The 18133-nt window shown below is 49.7% G+C and overlaps 1 protein-coding gene across 5 annotated transcripts in view; it reads right to left on the reverse strand.

Moving 5' to 3' along the window:
• Nucleotides 1-18133, reverse strand: part of EIF4H (eukaryotic translation initiation factor 4H) — a 187531-nt gene that overhangs the window by 108721 nt on the left and 60677 nt on the right. The window lies entirely within an intron of this gene.

The raw sequence follows: 18133 nt of genomic DNA on the forward strand, positions 1-18133 counted from the left end.
GGGTGTCCACTGCTATTGCTTGAGGGTCTCTGGACCTGGAACAATATCTCTGAAGTTTCTTGTTGAGGCGAGACGCCATCATGTCTATTTGAGGTATTCCCCAAAGACTTGTCACTTCTGCAAAGACCTCTTGATGAAGACCACATTCTCCTGGATGGAGATCGTGTCTGCTGAGGAAGTCTGCTTCCCAGTTGTCCACTCCTGGAATGAAGATTGCTGATTGAGTGCTTGTATGCCTTTCCGCCAAACGGAGAATATTTGTGACCTCTGCAATTGCCGCTCTGATCTTTGTTCCACCCTGGCGGTTTATGTACGCTACCGCTGTTATGTTGTCCGACTGAATCAAGACGGGCCGATTGCGAAGATGATGTTCCGCTTGCAGAAGGCCGTTGTGAATGGCCCTTAATTCCAGAACGTTTATGTGTAGACACATTTCCCGGCTTGACCATCTTCCCTGGACGTTTTCCCCCTGTGTGACTGCTCCCCAGCCTCGGAGATTCGCATCCGTGGTCACTACGATCCAGTCCCGGACCCCGAACCTGCATCCCTCTAGGAGGTGAGAGCTGTGCAGCCACCACAGGAGTGAGATTCTGGTCTTGGAAAACAGGGTTATCCTGCGGTGCATGTGTAGATGGGACCCGGACCACTTGTCCAACAGGTCCCACTGAAACACTCTGGCATGGAATCTGCTAAACTGAATGGCCTCGTAGGCCGCCACCATCTTACCCAGCAACTGAGTGCATTGATGGATCGATACTCTTGCAGGTTTCAGAATTTGTTTGACCAGGGTCTGAACTTCCAGAGCCTTTTCCACTGGAAGAAATACTCTAATTCTGTGTCCAGAATCATTCCCAAAAACGACTGCCGTCTCGTCGGAACTGTGATTTTGGCAAGTTTAGGAGCCAACCATGTTGCTGCAGAATTGTCAGGGAGAGCGTAATGTTCTGCAGTAATTGGTCCCTGGATCTTGCCTTTAATAGGAGATCGTCCAAGTACGGGATAATTGTGACTCCTTGTTTGCACAGGAGAACCATCATTTCAGCCATTACTTTGGTGAAAACCCTCTGAGCCGTGGACAGACCAAACAGCAACGTCTGAAATTGGTAATGACAATCCTGAACTGTAAACCTCAGGTAAGCCTGATGTGGAGGATAAATGGGAACATGTAAGTAGGCATCCTTTATGTCTACCGACACCATAAAATCCCCCTCCTCCAGACTGGAGATCACTGCCCGGAGAGATTCTATCTTGAATTTGAATTTTCTTAGGTAGAAATTGAGGGATTTGAGGTTCAGGATTGGTCCGACTGAGCAGTCTGGCTTCGGGACCACGAATAGGCTCGAATAAAAGCCTTCTCCCTGTTGGGACGGGGGAACCCTGACAATGACTTGATTGTGACACTATTTTTGTATTGCGGCGCATACGACCTCCCTGTCCGGAAGAGAAGCTGGTAAGGCCAATTTGAAAAACCGGTGAGGGGGAATGTCTTGAAACTTCAGTTTGTACCCCTGGGACACTATCTAAAACCCATGGGTCCAGGCCCGAACGAGCCCAGAATTGACTGAAGAGTTTGAGATGTGCCCCCACTGGTGCGGACTCCCACAGAGGAGCTCCAGCGTCATGCGGTGGACTTGGCAGAAGCCGGGGAGGACTTCTGCTCTTGGGAACCGGCCACGGCCGGTGACCGTTTACCTCTTCCCCTTCGGTCGGTCGGTTGGAAGGAAGGACCTTGGCCCTTTCTGTACTTATTGGGCCGAAAGGACCGCATTTGATAGTGGTGTGCCCTCTTTTGTGGTTCAGGCACATAAGGTAAAAATGACGACTTACCCACGGTAGCTGTAGATACCAAATCAGCGAGGCCGTCACCAAACAATACACTCCCCTTATATGGTAGAGACTCCATAGCTTTCTTAGAGTCAGCATCAGCATTCCATTGATGTATCCACAATGCTCTCCTAGCTGAGACTGTCATGGCATTGGCCCTTGATCCCAAGAGGCCAATATCCCTCGCAACTTCCTTCAGGTAGACTGCAGCGTCCCCGATATAACCCAGTGTCAAAAGAATACTATCCCTATCCAGGGTATCTATTTCAGATGACAAGTTATCTGCCTATTTTTGATAGCACTACTCACCCACGCAGATGCAATGGCTGGTCTGAGTAGTGTACCCGTGGTGACATAAGATTTTTATGTATTTTCCTGCCTACGATCCACAGGATCCTTTAGGGCTGCCGTGTCAGGAGATGGTAGAGCTACCTTTCTGGACAGCCGTGATAGAGCTTTGTCCACAATGGGGGGTGACTCCCATTTTTCCGTATCCCCAGAGGGAAACTGAAACGCCACTGGAATCCTTTTGGGAATCTGAAACATTTTGTTAGGATTTTTCCAAACTTTTTCACAAAGTGTGTTCAGTTCATGAGAGGGAGGAAATGTTACCTCAGGTTTCTTTCCTTTAAACATACAGACCCTAGTACCAGGAATAGTAGAGTCCTCAGTGACATGTAACACGTCTTTTATAGCCACAATCATGCACTGAATGCTCTCTGCCAGTTTGGGATCTAATCTGGCATCACTATAGTCGACACTTGAGTCAGTGTCCGTGTCGGTATCCGTGTCTGCCAGCTGGGCAAATGAACGTTTTTGTGACCCTGAGGGGATCTGGACTTGTAGCAACACATCCTCCACGGATTTCTTCCATGCCTGGTTCTGAAACTCAGATTTATCCAATCTCTTATTTATCAGAGCTACATTAGCATTCAGAGCATTTAAAACATTCACCCAGTCAGGTGTCGGTGGTGCCGACAGGGTCACTCCCACAGCCATGTGTGTCCCTTACATAGTCTCCTCCTGGGAAGAGCCCTCCACCTCAGACATGCCGACACGTGCAGCCAACACACGCAGACACACTGGCCTAAAGGGGACAGACCCACAGTAAAGCCTGTCAGAGGGACACAGAGGAAGTTATTGCCAGCTCACACTCCAGCGCCCAATCCGGTCTGAAACACCACAGAAATGCCCCAGACCTGCAGCGCTTTTATAATTTATCAATAATGCGCCAAAATAGCTGTGCCCCCCCCCCCACCGTTTTTCACCATAATACTTGCAGCAGTGTGAGGAAGGACCAGAGTCTCTGCAGCCTTGTGAAGAGAAAATGGCACCGGGCTGTGTGCTGTGAGGGCTAAGCTCCGCCCCCGTAATGGCGCGCTTTAGATCCGCTCTTTTTTAAATAACTTTTATACTGGCGGGGGTCCGGAGAGTGCCCTGGCACTATGTCCACTCTTGCCAGTCCGTTATGGAGGTTAGATATGCTGCCCCCCCCGCGCCCTGTAGTGCCGTTGTGTGTGGGAGCATGGCGCGCAGCGCGATCGCAGTACGGTACCTCAAAGCCGTCACTGAAGTCTTCTGATCTTCTACTCACCTGTCTTCTGACTTCTGGCTCTGCAAGGGGGGTGGCAGCCAGCTCTGGGAATGAGCCCCTAGGCGTACCTAGTGATCAAACCCTCAGGAGCTAATGGTGTCCTGTAGCCAAAGAAGCCGAGCCTGGAGACTCACAGAAGTAGGTCTGACTTCTCTCCCCTAAGTCCCACGAAGCAGGGAGACTGTTGCCAGCAGTACTCCCTGAAAATAAAAAACCTACCAAAGTATTTTCCGAGAAACTCAGTAGAGCTCAGTGTGCATCCAATCTGCCTGGGCACAGATTCTAAACTTGAGTCTGAAGGAGGGGCATAGAGGGAGGAGCCAGTTCACACCCCTTTGAAAGTCTTAAAGTTCCCATGTCTCCTGCGGATCTAGTCTATACCCCATGGTTCTTTATGTGACCCCAGCATCCTCTAGGACGTATGATAAATACTTGTCCCCAATCATATGAAAGGATTAAATAAAGGTAACAAAAAGGAGAGTTATGGTAGACTTACCATGGTTAACTCTTTCTGCGAGGTACACTGGGTTCCACAGGGAATGCATCTGGGTGTAGAGCGGTATCTTGGATCCAGAGACATCAGGCAAAGCTTTGATTGTCTCAGGATGCATTGGGGCCTCCTGTATAACCCCACCTCCAGGCACTGAGAGTTCAGTTTCGTTAACCAGTCCAAAGCAGGAGCAGGTAAAAGAGCACCCTGTGAAACCCAGTGTACCTCGCAGAAAGTTAACCATGGTAAGTCTACCATAACTCTCCTTTTCTGCAGCACTGTGTTCCACAGGTAATACATCGGGATGTCCTAAAGCAGTTCCTCAAGGGAGGGGACGCGCCTTAGCAGGTAAGAGAACCCGGTGTTCAAAGGAAGCATCCTGGGAGGCGGAAGTATCAAAGGCATAGAACCTAATGAACGTGTTCACCGAGGACCACGTAGCCGCCTTGCACAATTGTTCTGGGGACGCGCCACAGCGGGCCGCCCAAGAAAGTCCAGCAGACAGAGTAGAATGGGCTTTAACTGCAGCAGGAGCTGGGAGTCCAGCCTGCGCATAAGCTTGTGCAATCACCATTCTAATCCACCTGGCCAAGGTTTGCTTATTCGCAGGCCAGCCACGTTTGTGAAAACCAAACAAAACAAAAAGGGAATCTGACCTCCTGATAGATGCTGTCCTCTCCACATAGACACGGAGAGCCCTAACCACATCCAGAGAACGTTCTTTGGGCGACAAATCCAAAACGATAAAGGCCGGAACCACAATCTCTTGGTTAAGGTGAACAGAGGACACCACCTTAGGCAAATTACCTGGGCGAGTTCGTAGAACTGCCCGATCTTGGTGGAATATGAGAAAGGTGCTTTGTCCTGTCGTACACCCCAAGTCCAACACCCGTCTTGCAGAGGCAATAGCCATCAAGAACCGGACCTTGGCTGTGAGCCATTTAAGGTCCACCGATTCAAGATGTTCAAAGGGAGACTCTTGCAGAGCATTCAGAACAGACAGACAAATCCCATGGAACCACAGAAGGGACATAGGGAGGCTGAATCCAAACGCCCTGAATGAACGTCTGAACATCACGTATAGAGGCAATTTTTCTCTGAAACCAAACTGACAAGGCAGATATATGAACCTTGAGGGAGGCCAGACGAAGACCTAAGTCCAGGCCTCCTCGCAGAAAAGCCAGTATCCTGGAAGTTCTGAATTTATGGACATTGTAATTCTTCTCAGCACTCCTGGTGAAGTAAGTATTCCAAATCCTGTAATAAATCCGGGCAAAGGCCTGTTTGCGGGCTTTCAACATCATTTGAATAACAGCCTCCGAAAATCCTTTGGCTCTCAGGAGCAATGCTTCAAGAGCCACGCCATCAAAGCCAGTCTGGCCAGGTCTGGGTAGAGACAAGGGCCCTGTACGAGGAGGTCTGGTCGTTGAGGATGTAGAAGGGGATGCCCCACTGATAGACCCTGCAGGTCTGAGAACCAATGCCACCTGGGCCACGCTGGAACAACTAGAAGCAGCATTCCTCCTTCCCGTTTGAGCTTCCGTAGAACCCTGGGCAGGAATGACACCGGAGGGAACACGTAAGGCAGCCGAAAGTTCCATGGAATTGCCAGTGTATCCACGAACACTGCTTGAGGATCCCTTGTTCTTGATCTGAAGACCGGAACCTTGTGATTGTGTTGAGACGCCATTAGGTCTCTGTCCGGTAGACCCCACCTGTCCACTAGGAGTTGAAAGACTTCTGGATGAAGACTCCACTCTCCGTCATGTACGTCCTGACGACTAAGGTATTCTGCTTACCAGTTCAGGACACCCGGAATAAACACTGCCGATGGCGTTCTGCCCAACAAAAGGATTTTTGACACTTCCTTCATAGCCATGAGGCTTTGAGTGCTGCCTTGATTATTTATGTATGCCACTGTCGTGGCGTCTGACCGTACATGAACCGGTCTATTCTGTACCAGAGGAGTCAACAAGATTCTGTGGGATCTGATCCGATGAGGCAGGCCATCCCACTTGGCAAGAATTAATCACTGCAGAGGGCAGGAATGAAATTTAGCATGATCCACCATGTTGAATGTAGACAGCATCAGGCCAAGTACTTGCATCGCCGAGTGAATTGACACTCTGGGGTGACGGATGTAGTGCCTTATCCTGTCCTGGATTTCCAGGACCTTGTCTGGAGACAGGAACAGTCTCTGACTGTGTCCGGAAGCGCCCCTAGATGCACCATGCTCTGAGCTGGTACCAGCGAGGACTTCTTTCAATTGATCAGCCATCCGTGGGCTCGTAAGCAACTCACCGTCAATTGTATATGACTGAGGAGGACATTGTGTGAACTCACCAGAATCAGCAGTTCATCCAAGTACGGCAGGATTCTGACTCCCTGGCGACAGAGGTGCGCTGTCAACATGGCCATAACCTTGGTGAAGATCCGAAGAGCCGTGGCCAGTCCGAATGGCAGAGCCTGGAACTGGTAGTGACCGTCGCCAATAGCAAACCGCAGGAACTGCTGATACGATATGGCAATAGGAATATGAAGATAATCATCCTGTATATCCAGGAATACTATGTTATCTCCGGGTTCCATCGCCAGTACAAGAGAGCGCAATGTTTCCATACGAAACTTGGCGACCCTCAGAAATTTGTTCAGTGACTTGAGGTTGAGAATAGGCTGAAAAGACCCATTGGATTTCTGAACAAGAAACAGGGTCGAATAATAGCCTCTGCCACGCTGGGACTGAGGTACCGGCACAACCACTCCTGTACTCCGGAAAGAACCTACCAACATTTGCAGAGCCTACACCTTCAACGGATCCGAAGGGAGTACCGTAGTGCAGAACTTGTGAGGGGGACGTCTCTTGTAGGAGACGGTGTACCCGTGAAACAAAACTTCCAGTACCCAAGCGTCTGAAGTGGTCTTTATCCAGACCTGGGCGAACTGTAGAAGTTAGCCTCCCCTCCCCAGGATCCCCAGGGGGAGGCCCACCCCGTCATGCGGCAGGCTTGTCTTATTTGAAAGCAGGCTGACGGGCTGCCCAGGACTGCTTCGTCTTGGGCTTGGTGGTCTTGGGAGCACGAGATGGTCTGTGGTAAGACTGACCCTTTGCTTTCCCTTGAGGTCGAAAGGAACGAAAAGTGGTAGTCTTCACCTTCTGAGCGAAAAGATTAGTAGGAGTAAGAAAAGCAGTTTAAGCAGCTATTGATTCAGCCACTATTTTATTCAGGTCATTTCCAAATAAAATGTCCCCAGTAAAGGGGAGTACCTCAAAGGTCTTCTTGGAGTCCAAATCCACTTTCCACGACCTTAACCACAGTATGCGGTGAGCCAGAACTGACGTGGATTACACTTTGGCTGTAACAGAGGAGGTACTGGAACCATGACTCCCGTCTGCAAAAGTTTTTGAATGGCTTCTTGTAATGTAACTTTTGCTGCCGGTGAAGCTGGTAAGCCTGACCTGAAAAATCTGTGACGAGGAAGTGCTTGAAATTCCAGCCAGTTTCCTTGAGAAATGAGCTCCCTCACCCAAGGATCCCAGGCAGGACTTCGCGTGTTGAAGGCGAGCACCTACCAGAAAGTCACCCTGCTGTTGGTGCCAACAGTCACGCAAAAGGCTTTGTGGCAAAGGATCCGGGGGTTTGGTCCAAGGATGCAGCAGCTGCAGGTTTTCGGTACTTACCACGAGACCCTCTAGGAGCATTGGAGGCCCCTTGGCCTCTGCCTCTGAACCTTGCCACACAAATGGACTGCAAGGAGGGCCCATAGCAGTAGTACGGCCATTATCAGACATAATTCTTTAACAGCTTCGCTCATAAAGTTTGCAGCATCCTGTATATGTTGCAGCAGTGTAATGATCCTCCTGGGGCAGGGAGTCAAATCCATTTATAATATTCTCAGACCATTTAACCACTGCCCTTGAAATCCAAGCACAAACTATTGTGGGACGTTGCACTACGCCCGCTGCCGTACACAGTGTTTTGAGAGTTCGTGATCGCAAAAACACGCTATAGCGCGTATTTTACCCCAAAATTGATGGTGGGGACACAAATAAAATACCGCTGGGTCCCTTGAAGAGTGATCTCTCGCCCTCCGCTCATCCTCTGCTCCGCATGCCACCCCTCCCCACGAATAACGGCTGCAGGTGCCGTCCCCTAGCGTGGCCGTGACTCAACCGCTGCTCCCTGGCAGCCCACTGGCCACCAGCCCGGCTGACTCTGCTGCTGCATATACCCCAGGTGGGGGCAGTTTGGTCCCTGTGCCCCCGGCTGGATGACGCCGCTCTCTGCGCCGATTCCCCTCTTCTCCCTCCCCACCCAGGCGGCCGCCCTCTCCATGTTTTCCACTCCTGCCTGGCCGCTTCCTCCAACTCCAGGCTGGTGGCGGTGTAGGCCTCATGCCGATCCCCGGACTGCCCTAATAAGTGCTGCTGCGCAGCATGCTTGAGTCCTGCGGGGCCGAGGAGGGAGAGATCCGGGCATTGGGATGGAGGAGCCCAGAGTGTTCTTTTTACAGGTACGCGGTGGGGGCCTGGTCCCTGGAGGGTGTTGGTACGGTGGTGCTCCCCAATGGGGGTTCCAGGCTGTCCTGCCTCTGTCCCTACTCCCTGGTGCCCCCCCTCTCCGTCCCTACTCCCTGGTGCCCCCCCTCTCCGTCCCTACTCCCTGGTGCCCCCCCTCTCCGTCCCTACTACCATAAAAAACGTATAGTGCGCTACCTGGCGCAATGTGCGTAACGTTCTCTACCGGGCACAATGTGCGTAACGTTCTTTACCTGGTGCAGTGTGTATAGGGTGTTCTAACTGTCGTAATCAGTATAACGTACTCTACCTGGTGCAATGTGAATATGGTTTCTTACTGGCGAAATGTGTATAACGTGCTCTACCTGTGTGGTGTAATGTGAATTGGTACTATTTTGTTGCCATGCGCTCTCCTCATGAAGCCACACACCAAAATTTTGGTGCGCAACAAAGTCCTTGATTTAAAATATGGGAGGGGGAACACCAATTTACTTTCTGCCAAACGGCACAGAAATGTCCAGTTACAGCTCTGGTGCAGAGTGTCCTGTATGCTGCATAGCCCAGCAGCATTGTCACCTCCATCCTCCCCCTTGCAACACTTTTGTAGTGTCCAAGTCAAGTCTGTTTTTATATTTGAGTAATAAGATTAGTATGAACCTTCATTCCGATGGGACCCAGAAAAGGAGATAGGAACCCAATTTTTTTAAAGTGAGGGGTCCGTGGGACCCACTTTTTTTTGGGCTCAGCGCGATCACTGGAGAGTGGTCTCAATTTTACAGTCAGCTGGGTCTTTCAGAGATATTGCCCCAAGGTACCGGCAGTACCAATTTTTGTGAGTTTAATTCCTTAGATACAGGAAATGTGGCTGAGGATTTTGGTTTTACATTAAAATACAATTCATCTGGTTCTGCCTCCTGATGTTGAGAACCTCCCTCACAGCATAATTGAGGGTCTCCACCCCTGGGGACAGAGAGCTGTCCATATTATTTGTTACATCTAAATCAGGAAGCTCAAAATCAGACAGGAGCACCTGTGGCAGTGAGCGTTTATATGAAATGAATAGGGGGGACTGAAGCCTCTGTTATCTGCAGTCTTAGCCAAACAATCAACAGACTGTCTTAACACCTGTTGTTCCTTTCTAGCTGCAACCAGTTCTGTATTAACATTATGAATCATGCTCTTAAGAGTCTAACCAGTCAGGTGCCTGTGTACCGTTTCCCTGTTGGGATAATGAACACTGTTCACACATGAGAGAACCCTCAGAAGGAGTAAAATTACAAGAACATATAACTTTGTCAGCAGACATTTTATACAGTGTGACACCATGACAATGTAGTGAAAACCAACTTAAACACCCCCACACAGACCATAGAGAGCCCTTGGAGCGACAGAGCGTGGAGACCAGCACACAAACACAGCAGCGCAGCGTTCCGCTGTGTATACAGATCACACTTGTTATGTCTTGGAGCAGCGGCGCTACTGCCGATATGCTCCTCCACTACTATGAACCCCCTGGTACCAGTACAGAGTCTGAACAGCCCGGGTCCGTGGAGGAGCAGCGTGTATGCAGCCTTGCGATCCGCAGTAGCAGGAAACGGCACCTTTCCTGCCTCTGGTCATGCTCTCTGGGAAGCCCCGCCCCCGTAATGGTGCGTGGCCCCTAAGGAGATTATACTGGCCTGAAGTAACAGATTACACTTGTTAAACAAACGTCTCTAAAGATGCTGTGCACCTATGTGGTGTATAATACTCCTGTACAGCCAGTGTGGTCCGCAGCTGGAACCGCAGCTCGTGTCCCGTGACAGTCGCCAATCTTCACCGGGGACCCGCTAATCGGGACCCCTGTGTTAACACTCACTGTACCTGCGTCTCTTCGGCATCTGTTAGAGGGTGGCGGCGTGGTATGTGAAACAGCACCTCAGAAGCTCAGAGTCTTGTCAACTGGGATTACGAACCATTAACCCTCAGGAGGTTGGTTCGGTCCCTCCCTCTAAATCCCACAAAGCAGGTAGACTGGTTGCCAGCCAGTACTACCTGAAAATAACAAAACTAAAATAAAAATTTAAAGAGAACTCTCTGGGGCGCCAGAGGAATGTACCCGGCTCCTTAGGAACATTTTTCTAAACGGAGACTGGTAGGAGGGGCATAGAGGGGAGGAGCCAGCACACACATACACTAAAGATTTTAATGTGCCAGCCTCAAGTGGACCCGATATATACCCCACAGTACTAGAGTACAGTTCCCCAGTATCCACTAGGACGTTAGAGAAAATAAGATTTTACTCACCGGTAAATCTATTTCTCGTAGTCCGTAGTGGATGCTGGGACTCCGTAAGGACCATGGGGATTAGCGGCTCCGCAGGAGACTGGGCACAACTAAAGAAAGCTTTAGGACTACCTGGTGTGCACTGGCTCCTCCCACTAAGACCCTCCTCCAGACCTCTGTTCGGATACTGTGCCCGGAAGAGCTGACACAATAAGGAAGGATTTTGAATCCCGGGTAAGACTCATACCAGCCACACCAATCACACCGTATATCTCGTGATACTATACCCAGTTAACAGTATGATAACAACTGAGCCTCTCAACAGATGGCTCAACAATAACCCTTTAGTTAGGCAATAACTATATACAAGTATTGCAGACAATCCGCACTTGGGATGGGCGCCCAGCATCCACTACGGACTACGAGAAATAGATTTACCGGTGAGTAAAATCTTATTTTCTCTGACGTCCTAAGTGGATGCTGGGACTCCGTAAGGACCATGGGGATTATACCAAAGCTCCCAAACTGGCGGGAGAGTGCGGATGACTCTGCAGCACCGAATGAGCAAACTCTAGGTCCTCCTCAGCCAGGGTATCAAACTTGTAGACTCGTGCAAGAGTGTTTTAACCCGACCAAGTAACAGCCGAGACCCCTCGGGCAGCCGCCCAAGAAGAGCCCACTTTCCTCGTGGAATGGGCTTTCACAGATTTAGGGTGCGGCAGTCCAGCCGCAGAATGTGCAAGTTGAATCGTGCTACAGATCCAGCGAGCAATAGTCTGCTTAGAAGCAGGAGCACCCAGCTTGTTGGGTGCATACAGGATAAATAGCGAGTCAGTTTTCCTGACTCCAGCCGTCCTGGAAACATACTTTTCAGGGCCCTGACTACGTCCAGAAAACTTGGAATCCTCCAAGTTCCAAGTAGCCGCAGGCACCACAATAGGTTGGTTCACATGAAAAACGGATACCACCTTAGGAAGGAATTGGGAACGAGTCCTCAATTCCGCCTTATCCATATAGAATACAGATAAGGGCATTTGTATGACAAAGCCGCCAATTCTGATACACGCCTGGCCGACGCCACGGCCCACAGCATGACCACTTTCCACGTGAGGTATTGTAGCTCCACGGATTTAAGTGGCTCAACTCAATGCGACTTCAGGAAATCCAACACTACGTTGAGATCCCACGGTGCCACTGGAGGCACAAACGGGGGTTGACTATGCAGCACTCCCTTGACAAAAGTCTGAACTTCAGGCAGTGAAGCCAGTTCTATTTTGGAAGAAAATCGATAGAGCCGAAATCTGGACCTTAATGGAACCCAATTTTAGGCCCATATTCACCTCTGACTTGTAGGAAGTGCAGAAAACGACCTAGCTGAAATTCCTCCTTTGGGGCCTTACTGGCCTCACAGCACGCAACATATTTCCGCCATATGCGGTGATAATGGTTTGCGTTCACTTCTTTCCTAGCTTTAAATAGCGTAGGGATAACTTCCTCCGGAATGCCCTTTTCCTTCAGGATCCGGCGTTCAACCGCCATGCCGTCAAACGCAGCCGCGGTACGTCTTGGAACAGACAGGCCTCCTGCTGCAGCAGGTCCTGTCTGAGCGGCAGAGGCCATGGATCCTCTGAGATCATTTCTTGGAGTTCTGGGTACCAAGCTCTTCTTGGCCACCCGAAACAATGAGTATAGTTCTTACTCCTCTCCTTCTTATTATTATTCGCATTACCCTGGGTATGAGAGGCAGAGAAGGGAACACATACACCGACTGGTACACCCACGGTGTTACCAGAGCGTCCACAGCTATCGCCTGAGGGTCCCTTGACCTGGCGCAATATCTTTGTAGCTTTTTGTTGAGGCGGGACGCCATCCTGTCCACCTGTGGCCTTTCCCCACGGTGTACAATCATTTGGAAGACTTCTGGATGAAGTCCCCACTCTCTCAGGTGGAGGTCGTGTCTGCTGAGAAAGTCTGCTTCTCAGTTGTCCACTCCGGGAATGAACACTGCTAACACATGATTTTCCGCCTATCGGAAAATCCTTGTGGCTTCTGCCATCGCCATCCTGCTTCTTGTGCCGCCCTGTTGGTTTACATGGGCAACCGCCGTGATGTTGTCTGACTGGATCACAACAGCGACACCCTGGCCCTTGGAGACAGGGTTATCAGCCGATGCCTCTGAAGATGCGACCCGGACCACTTGTCCAACAGATCCCACTGGAAGATCCTTGCATGGAACCTGCCGAATGGATTTTCTTCGTAAGTAGCTACCATCTTTCCCAGGACTCGCGTGCATTGATGCACCGACACCTGTATTTATTTTGGGAGGTCTCTGCTAGAGATGACAACTCCTTGGCCTTCTCCTCCGGGAGAAACACTTTTTCCTGTTCTGTGTCCAGAACCATACCCAGGAACAGTAGACGCGTCGTAGGAACCAGCTGCGACTTTGGAATATTCAGAATCCAGCCGTGCTGTTGTAGCACTTCCCGAGATAGTGCTACTCCGACCAACAACTGCTCCCTGGACCTCGCCTTTATAAGGAGATCGTCCAAGTACGGGATAATTATAACTCCCTTTTTTCGAAGGAGTATCATCATTTCGGCCATTACCTTGGTGAATACCCTTGGTGCCGGGGACAGACCAACGGCAACGTCTGGAATTGGTAATGACAGTCCTGTACCACAATTTTGAGGTACTCCTGGTGAGGAGGGTAAATGGGGACATGCAGGTAAGCATCCTTGATGTCCAGTGATACCATGTAATCCCCTTCGTTCAGGCTTGCAATAACCGCCCTGAGCGATTCCATTTTGAACTTGAACCTTCGTATATAAGTGTTCAAAGATTTCAATTTTAGAATGGGTCTCACCGAACCGTCTGGTTTCGGTACCACAAACATTGTGGAATAGTAACCCCGGCCTTGTTGAAGGAGGGGTACCTTGATTATCACCTGCTGGAAGTACAGCTTGTGAATTGCCGCCGGTACTACCTCCCCTTTCTCCGAGGGCAGCAGGCAAGGCTGATTTGAGGTAACGGCGAGGGGGAGTCGCCTCGAACTCCAGCTTGTATCCCTGTGATACTACTTGCAGAACCCAGGGATCCACCTGTGAGCGAGCCCACTGGTCGCTGACATTTCCGAGACGCGCCCCCACCGCACCTGGCTCCACCTGTGGAGCCCCAGCGTCATGCGGTGGACTCAGATGAAGCGGGGGAAGATTTTTGATCCTGGGAACTGGCTGTCTGGTGCAGCTTTTTCCCTCTTCCCTTGTCTCTGTGCAGAAAGGAAGCGCTTTTGACCCGCTCGCTTTTCTGAAGCCGAAAGGACTGTACCTGATAATACGGTGCTTTCTTAGGCTGTGAGAAACCTCAGGTAAAAAAATTTCTTCCCAGCTGTTGCTGTGGATACGAGGTCCCAGAGACCATCCCCAAACAATTCCTCACCCTCATAAGGCAGAATCTCCATGTGCCTTTTAAAGTCAGCATCACCTGTCCACTGCCGGGTCCCTAATACCCTCCTGGCAGAATGGACATTGCATTAACTTTTGGATGCTAGCCGGCAAATATCCCTCTGTGCATCCCTCATATATATAAGACGACGTCTTTAATATGCTCTATGGTTAGCAAAATAGTATCCCTGTATAGGGTATCAATATTATCTGACAGGGTATCAGACCACGCTGCAGCAGCACTATCCATGCTGAGGCAATTGCAGGTCTCAGTATAGTACCTGAGTGTGTATATACAGACTTCAGGATAGCCTTCTGCTTTTTAACAGCAGGCTCCTTCAAAGTGGCCGTATCCTAAGACGGCAGTGCCACCTTTTTTGACAAACGTGTGAGCGCCTTATCCACCCTAGGGGATATCTCCCAACGTGACCTATCCTCTGGCGGGAAAGGGTACGCCATCAGTAACTTTTTAGAAATTACCAGTTTCTTATTGGGGGAACCAACGCTTCATTCACTCATCTGATGGGGGAACAAAACACTGGCTGCTTTTTCTCCCCAAACATAAAACCCCTTTTCTTTGGTATTTGGGTTAATGTCAGCAATGTGTAACACATTTTTCATTGCCGAGTGCAACGGATGTTCCTAGTGGATTGTGTATATGTCACAACCTCGTCGAAACTGGAGTCAGACTCCGTGTCGACATCTGTATCTGCCATCTTGAGGTAGCGGGCGTTTTTGAGCCCCTGATGGCCTTTGAGACGCCTGGGCAGGCGCGGGCTGAGAAGCCGGCTGTCCCATAGCTGTTACGTCATCCAGCCCTTTACATAAGGAGTTGACACTGTCGGTTAATACCTTCCACTTATCCATCCACTCTGGTGTCGGCCCCACAGGGGGCGACATCACATTTATCGGCATCTGCTCCGCCTCCACGTAGCCTTCCTCCTCAAACATGTCGACACAGCCGTACAGACACACCGCACACACACAGGGAATGCTCTGACTGAGGACAGGACCCCACAAAGTCCTTTGGGGAGACAGAGAGAGAGTATGCCAGCACACACCAGAGCGCTATATAATGCAGGGATTAACACTATAACTGAGTGATTTTTCCCCCAATAGCTGCTTGTATACACAGTATTGCGCCTAAATTTGGTGCCCCCCCCTCTCTTTTTAACCCTTTGAGCATGAAAACTACAGGGGAGAGCCTGGGGAGCTGTCTTCCAGCTGCACTTTGAAGAAAAAATGGCGCCAGTGTGCTGAGGGAGATAGCCCCGCCCCTTTTTCGGCGGACTTTTCTCCCGCTTTTTTTATGGATTCTGGCAGGGGTATTTATCACACATATAGCCTCTGGGACTATATATTGTGATTTTTTGCCAGCCAAGATATTCATATTGCTGCTCAGGGCGCCCCCCCCCCCCAGCGCCCTGCACCCATCAGTGACCGGAGTGTGAGGTGTGCATGAGGAGCAATGGCGCACAGCTGCAGTGCTGTGCGCTACCTTGTTGAAGACAGAAGTCTTCTGCCGCCGATTTCCAGGACCATCTTCATGCTTCTGGCTCTGTAAGGGGGACGGCGGCGCGGCTCCGGGACCGAACGATCGAGGTCGGGTCCTGTGTTCGATCCCTCTGGAGCTAATGGTGTCCAGTAGCCTAAGAAGCCCAAACTATCTCCAGTCAGGTAGGTTCGCTTCTTCTCCCCTTAGCCCCTCGTAGAAGTGAGTCTGTTGCCAGCAGATCTCACTGAAAATAAAAAACCTAAAATATACTTTCTTTTCTAGGAGCTCAGGAGAGCCCCTAGTGTGCATCCAGCTCAGCCGGGCACAAGATTCTAACTGAGGTCTGGAGGAGGGTCATAGAGGGAGGAGCCAGTGCACACCAGGTAGTCCTAAAACTTTCTTTAGTTGTGCCCAGTCTCCTGCGGAGCCGCTATTCCTCATGGTCCTTACGGAGTACCAGCATCCACTTAGGACGTCAGAGAAATCTCGTATAAAGATTAACACTAAACCATAAAGCTGAAAGGTAAGCATATTCAAAAGCAGCTGCCTACAGAATGACATGGCTACAGCAGGAAGCAGTTCAAACCCAAATGCTCATTAAGCCCCTTAGGTTGTAGAGTACCTAGCTTATGTATCCAGCGCGTTTCCAGTTGCAGTAACCGTAGTCCACGGTTACCGCCCCATATAGAGTGAGGTATCGCATGCCGCAGGCAGCTGCTTTTGAATATGCTTACCTTTCAGCTTTATGGTTTAGTGTGAATCTTTATACGATATTTCTGTAAACAACAATACAGGCTAAAATCTGTTTCAGTTAAATGGAGTATTGTTGTAGGAAGATATGTATGCAGATACTAATAGCCATTGATACTGCTGTTAATTTTATACATGATTACCATCTTTATATGCCATGTTACGCTCTCTGTATTATCTGTTGTTCTTTGTAGCTATGGTGATGGGGAGCACGATGATAACGCATCAATTGATGACGTCACGCCGCATGCGCCGCCCGGCCGGGAACTCGTCCCACCAACGAAGCTGATGGTAGTCACGGGTGTATGGAGGGGTATATAGGCAAGTGTTATTTCTGTTACTTGTACCTGACGAAAGTGCCACAATAAAGGGCACTGAAACGTTGTACCTTTTCTGTGCCGTAAGAGTGGTTATTCAAGACGCCAGGAGTGCTGCATATGTGTATAGCTGTATATACACACACACACACACACACACACACACACATATATACACATACTTCAGGCACTCCTCCACACGCTTATCTGCCGGTTTCTTCAGGGAGGTGACAGGCAGAGTTAAAGACACCACGAGACAGGTGACGTGAGAATCCACCGGCGGTGGGCTTTCCCATTTCCTACATAACTCTGCAGGGAGAGGATATCGAGCCAAAGCCCATTTAGGGAGCGGGAATTTCTTACTGGGGTAGACCAGGGTTCCTTCCTGATGTCCACAAGATAAGAATGGGGTAATACAGTTTTCACCACCTTTTGTTTAAACATATAAGTTTTCTTGGCCACTGTAGTGGAATCCTCATCCTCAGTTATTTGAAGGATCTGCTTAATAGCATCCACCAGGCCAGGGACATCAACCTGTAAGGTAGAATCCTCGTCAGTAACACATGATTCAGAGTATGACAGGACCGTATGCTACCCCTCATCAGATGAAACATCAGAGAGGTTACTGAATTGTGAGGAGGAAGCAGCCCGTTTAGATGACCCAGGGACACGGGAGTGACCTGGAGTAGATTTATGTCTAACCAAAGACTGATTCAATTGTTGCAGCTGGGTAGACAAATTCCCCCACCCCACGGCAGATTTACTATAGGGACAACTTGTGGTGGCAGTGACACCGGAGGTCCCATGGGGGGGGGGCTAAACGGTCCACCAGAGTCCCCAGGAGGGTGGTGAACATAGCCCAGGGTGGCTCCATTGTTACAGGAGCTGCAGGCTGACTGGGAGATGCATGACATTTAGTACACAGACCATCACACAATACTTCCCCCTCAGGTAAACCTCTGGAGCATACCTTGCAAATTACAGGAGCTTCCAGAGTTTTACAGCCCTTATTGTTAGACATTGTAATAAAGCAACAATCAGGCTATTAGTACAATGAAGCCGGACAAGGTACACAACTTGTGGACAAGGTACACAAACCGCGTCAGAATACATAAACTTGTAAACTAAAGCCTGGTGTACGTGACACAGTAAAATATCCGTATTGTGATAAGTACTGCGTACACTGTATTAGAGGACCCTGACGCACCTAGTCCCTTCGGGTATAGAATATAGTGATAGCTACCTTAGATGGGATACACAGAGTGAAACCATACAGCAGGTACAGGCGCACACAATTACTGGCAATGCAGAGATTATTAGAAGCACAATAAAACTGCGATAGATCAGATACATATATCGGTCCTAGACCCGTGGTATATATTAGAATACTCGTACAATATATTCTGTAATAGGTAAACTCTTTAACCAACGCTGTCTGTAAT

Source organism: Pseudophryne corroboree, chromosome 2, assembly GCF_028390025.1.
Source record: "Pseudophryne corroboree isolate aPseCor3 chromosome 2, aPseCor3.hap2, whole genome shotgun sequence".
Lineage (NCBI taxonomy): Eukaryota > Metazoa > Chordata > Amphibia > Anura > Myobatrachidae > Pseudophryne > Pseudophryne corroboree.